Raw genomic sequence first — 7,912 nt, 5'->3', positions numbered from 1 at the left:
ATTTTATGTCTCTTGATAATTGGTTTTTTTCACATGGTAATATGACTCAGGCTTCTTCACATTATGACCTACTTTTATGAGACTTTATTATTTATTTTTTATAACAGCTACAACTGGTAGTACTTGTGGGTTGGGGAGGCAGCGGTGCTGGGGACTGGACTCAGGGCCTTTGCACAAGCTAGGCCTGGGTTCTATCACTTGAGCTAGCTCTCATGTATATCTTTTATTTCATATTGTATGAAGATTTTTTAAAAAATTTTGTTTTTTAATTGAATCACTGTGAGATACAGTTACAAAGCTTTCAGGATTGAGTTTCAGTCATACAATGATCAAACACCCATCCCTCCACCATTGTACATTTTCCAACCACCAGTGCTCCCAGTATCCCTCCTGCCACACCCACCCCAACCCACTCCCTGCTTCTGTGGCAGGCATCTTCCTTCCTACTTCCTATTTGGGAGCATTACAGTTTGCAATAAAGATACTGAGAAGCCATCATGTTTGTCCTTTTTCTACTTTCAGCACACATCTCCCATCCTGAGCAATCCCTCCAACCATCATTGACTCAGTGGTCCCTTCTCTATCCCAACTGCCTTCTCCTCCAGCTCATGAGGCAGGTGAAGCATTATTTTTAATGGTTATCTTGAATTTTCCATATGGCTGGTAAAGAATTTATTTAGGCATGAGTGAGAAATGTTGAGGAAAAAATGCACTGAGTGCAAATTCCATTTCTTATTATATCTGCTGCACCACTCCCAACTGCCTTATAAGCTAGATGCCAACTTCTCCATCTCACAGATAAGGATATTGATTCTCCAAGAGATTTATCATTCCCTACAAGTCACATTTCTTTAAAATCAAAGCTAACATTTGGACCCAGGCTTGGTTGAAGGCAAAGCTTACCCTCAAATCATTGCACAATGATAGTGCTAAGGAATGTATTATTTAATTCTAAAGAAGGTCCTCTGCATCATTGAGAACTGCCAAAAGTACTGTCATTCTAGCAGTTTTTCTATGCTGAGGGAAAGGCAAACTGAAGGATTTCTGAAGTCAAGTAACATGACAAAGCAGAGAAGACAAACAAGGAGAAGAACAACTGCTGGGATGAAGATACATTCTACAGACATTCATTCCTGCTGAATGGGAATTCTTTTGGTCACAGATAGTCAACCCACATGTTTAGGAAAATCTTGCCAAGAAGTTTGAATGCTTAAGAAAAATAAGTGCCGGGATGGGGGTGGATATGTTTCTAGCTATAAGAAAGCAATATTTGGAACTTGGGGCTAAAGTCAGTTGAAGTCAGGACAACTCATATGTATGGGAGTTCCTGGGTTCAAACCTCAACATCATAAATAAATGAGTAAAAATTTAAAAAAATCTTTTAGAAAGCAACATTTTGGACAACTATTCCACTCTATCTCCACTAAACTGTGTGCTCCCCCTCATTGAGAATTAAGAACAATTTCAGAAAATAAAAAAAAACTTCTTAAAAGTCTATGTGAGTGCTCACTTAAAGGTAATTTGGGGGTTTATTGTCTTTGATCCTTCTCTCAGCCTCTTTTGGGCTATGCATGTTCTTAGTTCTAGAAGCTCGGTCCAGGAAGGAAATGGGAAAGACTGCTAGACACACATTAGAGCCAAGGAATTATGTGATAAGGAAGACTGATCTACAGTCTCCACCTCTTGATGCCACTAATAACCTACCCAAGAGAAAGGAAATCAGTAGGTGTATTAGTTTCCTGTAGATGCTGTAACAAGTTCCCACAACTGGAAGGCTTAAAACAGCAATACAATTTATTCCCAGCAGAATAAATTGTGCGCTGGGAGTCTGCATCCAGACTTAGTCAGGACTCATGCTGCCAGGCACAGCCAGCTCTTTCATGGAAAATATGCTCAGAATTCATTCTTGTCTCCTGGCTGCTGATATAGCATAACTCCATTTATATAAATTGGGAACCACCTATGGTGATTCTTAGGACACTATATGGTATGGGGGATTGAACCTGGGACTCCTGAGTACCAAGCACATGCCATAGTCTATTGAGCCATCTCTTGGCCCCTTACTCAGATATATACCCCTCTATTTACCTGGCCTTCTACTATGTGTCATCACTGTTGTCTCTGATAGGAATATTTGATTTTGAGTGTATGATCCATCTGGGGCCAGGTAAATTTTAACTGAAGCTCCAGGATCTCATCTGGGATCCAAGATCATCTCATGTGTAGCTACAAACTTTGCACCTTAAATATCTATTCGTTGATAGGTTTGGTGTTGAAATTATGTGCATGAGAAACCATTATTTTAAAACCTTTCCTATTATAATACTACAGTTTACCAAGTTGTTCATAATAGAGTTGTTATGGGCATTCGATGTTCAAACACCAGATTCACCAGAAATATGACCCTCTCTCCACCAATGTCCCCAGTTTTCCAACTGCCATCCCAGTCTGCCTTCTTCCAGGCATAAATAAATTTGCTTCATATTGTTTGTAATATGAAGACCCACAGAACAAGATAAGTGGAACTCTCTTAGACCTTAGACTCCAGGCTCGACAGACCCAGAGACAGAGCTTCTCTGCTTGCTCCCACCAACCACAGCCGTCGCCACACTTCAGGACGCTTTCCGGACCTGCGTGGCAGCTCCGGCTGAGACTCATGCACGACTGAAGACCCACAGAATAAGATAAGCAGAACTCTCTGAGACCTTGGACTCCAGGCTCGACAGACCCAGAGACAGAGCTTCTCTGTTTGTTCCCACCAACCACAGGTGACAAAGGGATTCTAATCAGGAGCCCCACCCTACCCTGCCCTGTCTGCTTCCATCAACCACCCAGGGATCGAATTGCGCACAGGAGACCCACCCTACCCAGATAAATACCCCTCTGGCAGACTTCCACTATCAACACTACTTTCACTATCCAGCCGTTGCCACACTTCAGGATGCTTTCCGGACCCGCGCGGCCGCAAAGCGGCCACGCGACACATCATAAGACACTAAATACCCATCTTCCAGAATTGTCCTACCGTATTTGATAGGGTTAAAATATGGTAACACCTACAAGGGTGATTAGAGGTCGCCCCAAAAGCCTCTATCCCTCTCAGAAAGACTGGCAAGCTACCGAGAGTATTCCGCCCGCACGGAAGAGCCTGGCAAGCTATCCGTTGTGTATTCGATATACCAAAACCAGTAACTACAACTGGTCTCATTCACCTGACCCTGAAGGCTTCACCGACATGGCAGCACTGAGAAGGATGAGAAAGGAGAGGCCGACAAAATCTCAAGGCCGACCTAGGCTGCCACAACGAAGGAAGACAAAAACGATTGTCTGTACTTTCAATGCACATACGCTAGCATCAGATGCATCCATCGAGGACCTGATGGTACAAGCGCGAATGATCAAGTACGACATCATTGGTCTGACCGAGACAAGAAGGCACGAATCTCACCATGCCGTCTTCGACACTGGAGAAGAATTGTTCCTCAGAACATGCGATAAAAGAGGTGTTGGAGGCGTCGGTGTCCTTGTCAACACAAACTTGGCCAAGAGCATTGATTCATTCGAATGCCTAACAACCCGAATCAGACGGTTACATTTGAATAGATGTGGCTCACTGCCTGCAGTTTCTATCTTCGTTGTCTATGCACCAACATCTCATTATGACGAAAGAGAAATCGAGAAGTTCTACATGGAGCTAGAGAAGTTCTATAAAGAAGACCACACCTTCTACAAGATCATTGTGGGTGATTTTAATGCCAAGATAGGACCGAGAAGATCAGCTGAAGAACTTCACATCGGGACCCATGGCCTAGAATGGAATGAACAGGGTGAGAGACTGTCTGAGTTCATCATGTCGACCAAGACCATTCATGGTAACTCACAGGTCCAGAAGGCAGAATCTAAACGATGGACATGGGAGTCTCCCGGTGGACGATTCCACAACAAAATAGACCACATCATATTCAATCGACGGTTTTGCCTGACCGATGTCGCTGTTGTCCCAAAATTTCGAACGGGATCGGACCACTGTCTCCTTCGTGCAAAATTCTACTTCACAGAGCAGGGAGAAAGGGCTGCAAAGTTCAAAAAGAGAACTCCCAGAATGACCACCAACCGGGAACTCTTTGGTACTATTGCGGCAACATGGGAAGATGCCATTGTTGACAACATTGACGAGGAATACGATCGACTGGTTCAGCACCTCCATGAATGTGCGAGGAACGCCAAGAGAGAGATAGCCACAAAAAATCGCCTATATTCGAAAACTCTTGAGCTAATTCGCCAGCGTGGTTTGGCGCATGCCTCAGGCAACCGCAAAGTAACGTCCGAGCTCGCAAAGCAGTGCAGAGATGCGATCAAGGAAGACCTCAAAGAGAGAAGAGCAGAAGTACTGGTAGATGCGGCAGAAGCCGGGAAAAGTATTCGTAACGCCCGCCTGTCCTTCGCCAACTACAAGACCAAGATGACTGCCCTCCGACGTCCTGATGGATCCATCACATCCTCCAGAATGGCAATGGAGAAGATTATCCATGACTTCTACTCAAATCTCTTCGACAGCCATGTCCACTTGGCGACATACCAAATTCCACAGGATGGATATGTCGTTCCCAATGTTCTCCCTTCCGAAATCCGACACGCCATTTCGTCGGTAAAGAAACAAACAGCACCCGGCCTAGACAAGGTCAGACCTGAACACCTGAAGAACCTGCCGTCAGTACTCATCAATACACTGGCTCGGCTCTTCACTCGCTACCTGTCTGAATGCAAGGTTCCGTCCCAATGGAAAACCAGCAGGACCATACTACTGTTCAAGAAGGGAGACATCCATGACATTGGCAACTATTGCCCGATCTGCCTCTTGTCTGTCATCTACAAGTTGTTTACTCGAGTCATCCTAAATAGGATTGGCAGAACACTAGATGAAGGACAACCATGCTAGCAAGCCGGGTTCCGCAAAGGATTCAGCACCATCGACCATATCCCCACGATAACCAAGCTCATTGAGGATTCTCGGGAGTTCAAGATGCCGCTTTGTTTAACGTTCATTGATTTAAAGAAGGTCTTTGATTCTGTTGAGACGGAAGCGGTCATTCAATCCCTAGCCAATCAGGGCATTCAAGCCCAATACATCAGGATCCTCCGTGAGCTGTATTGCGGATTCACTACCAGGATCTCACCATTCTACAAAGAAGTGATCGTTGATGTCAAGAGAGGGGTGCGGCAGGGTGATACCATTTCACCGAAACTCTTCAGTGCCACCCTCGAGAACATCATGCGACGACTGGAATGGGAAGGAATGGGAGTGAAGATAGATGGTCGGCAACTACACCACCTCCGCTTTGCTGATGACATTGTTTTAATAACACCAAACATCAGCCAAGCGGCACAAATGCTGGCCGACTTTGATTGTGAGTGTGGAAAGGTAGGACTACAGCTGAATCTTACGAAGACAATGTTTATGAGAAACAGCCTCATTCCTGATGCCCCATTAGCTCTCAACGGAACGACCATCTCCGAATGCAACAGCTATGTGTACCTAGGTCGAGAGGTCAACATGACAAATGACCTGGCACCCGAGCTGCGCAGGAGGAAGAGAGGGCTTGGAACGCCTTCAAGAGCATCGAAGCAATAGCTAAGAGGACGAAGAACCTCCGGCTCTGGGCACATCTCTTTGATTTCACTGTTCTTCCTGCATTAACATATGCCTCAGAGACCTGGGCCCTACGCAAACAGGATGAGAACGCTATTCTGGTCTCCCAAAGAAGAATAGAAAGAGCTATGCTTGGAATATCACGTTTCACTCAAATGAGAGAAAGAATCCGGAGTTCTGACATCCGTTGACGATCAAGAATCAGGGACGCTGTCTCATTTGCCAAGATGTTGAAAATCAGATGGGCTGATCACGTAATGAGATTTAAAGACGACCGCTGGACTAGAGTTGTTACCGACTGGATTCCACGGGATGTCAAAAGACCGCGTGGCCGCCCACCTACCAGATGGTCAGACTTCTTCGTCAAGATCATGAACGATCGGTTTGAGGCCCTTCATGTTCCCGGAGCGAACAGATGCCATTGGGCTACACTAGCACGTGACAGGGACAAATGGAGACGTTACTGGCGCCCGCTCGAGCAAATCGATGACTAACGGGAAGTTAAGTGATTAAGTGATTGTTTGTAATAGCACAAAGGTGAATGGACTTAGCAAATCTTAGATCAGTAAGAGTCAATTTGTAATCATTGTTGTATCTCACAATGGTGTTACTAAAGTCATTGTCTGAGGAACTAGTGTACTGGTTGGTGCTACTTGAGCCTTGCCTTCTTTGTTATTGTTTAGGCTCACTGAGCAAAGTAAGTATACACCAAATGCAGTATGAGTGATAGAGGAAGGGGGAGAAGAAACTTCAATGAAATGTTTTTCCATGAATCACTTGTGAGGTATACAGTTACCTCAGTTACACAGTTACACAGTTGTTCATGATTGAGTTTTATGAATTCCAATACCCATCACTTCACCAGGGTATATTTGCCACCGATGTCCTCAGTTTTTCTCCTGCCCCCATATCCCTCATTCTTAAATTTTGTGATTAGTCTAGAAATAGGGAGTGGGGATCGAAGCCAAATTATAGCAGGTAGGACATTTGCCTTGCACACAGCTGACCTGCGTTCAATCCTGGCACTATATATGGTTCCCTGAGCACTGCCAGGAGCTATCCCTGAGTATAGACCTTCACGTGGTCCAACAATTTTTTAAAAAGCATATTTTGTGAATGAATACCCTACAGGAGCAGAGGTAGGTGATTATGTCCTATGTCCTTAAATATTCACTGAGAATGCTCACGGCCTCAGGAGGACTGCCCAATCCCTTTCCCGTGTGTAAATCTTTCCCCCTTACCTCTCTTTGGCAACCTCTTGCTTTTCATTGAGCAGATGAAAATTGGAGTGAATTGTAATAGAATGTTATTCAGCTTTTCCAAATTAAAGTGAACATGAGATCAAGTTATTGGTTTTCCCAAACTTTATGTCATTTTGTATTAGGTTACCTACCTCATGCCAGAACATAGAGCTCATAGGAACCCAAAATGGAAGGAATCTTTCAATTTGCCAAGTATATAATGTGAAATAAAAAAATCACCTAAGTGAGGGAGATTTGAACATGAATGAAATCTCAGCTCTGCCTTGGCAGCAGGATATAATGAATTCAGCCCACACTTGGCATCTGAGTTGCTCATGCCTGAGCTACACCTCCCAAGTGGTCCTAATTCTACCAGGTCAGAAACACATTTTGCCAGATGCTTCCCCCATTCATTTCCAATGTGTATACTTTACATAGAATAACATCCATTTGTTTCTTACCCATTTACACTTAAATCCTCAAGTCGTTACCCAACGTTGCCACTGTGATTTATAGTTCTTTTCAGTTTTTTCTTTTAATTTGAAAAAAGGGAAATAATATTTTGCAAAGTGTAGACTTGAAACCACAAATTTGTACAATGAAGAAAAATGTGCATCTGGTATTTTCTTTCTGTTCTTCTCCAAACTTCAAAGGGGACTTTGCCAACTTGCAAACACGTCATTCCAGAAGCACACACGCCAACTGTGTAGGCCCAAGTCTCTGTCTCTATCTCTATTACTACCACTGTTCCTATGTGCATATGCAGTGATGGGAAGGGAGATGGTGGGGGGAAGAAAAAGGGAATATATTTGAGAGACATACATGGAGAAAATGAAAGAAGATAAAAAGAGTGAAGGAGAAGAATTTAAAATTTTGTATCACAATGTAAATCGAGATACTCAAAGGTAAGAGAGAGATAATATGCATGTCAGGAACAATTTAAAACAACCAACTCAGATACTGGTTAAAAATATTTTTGCCCACCTTCTGATTGCTACCCCACCTTCCTAGGTGAGGCTTG

This window comes from Sorex fumeus, unplaced genomic scaffold (genome assembly GCF_029834395.1).
Source record: "Sorex fumeus unplaced genomic scaffold, SorFum_2.1 ptg000265l, whole genome shotgun sequence".
NCBI classification, from domain to species: Eukaryota; Metazoa; Chordata; class Mammalia; order Eulipotyphla; family Soricidae; genus Sorex; species Sorex fumeus.
The sequence above is the reverse complement of the archived record's forward strand: the minus strand, read 5'-3'. Positions refer to the sequence as shown.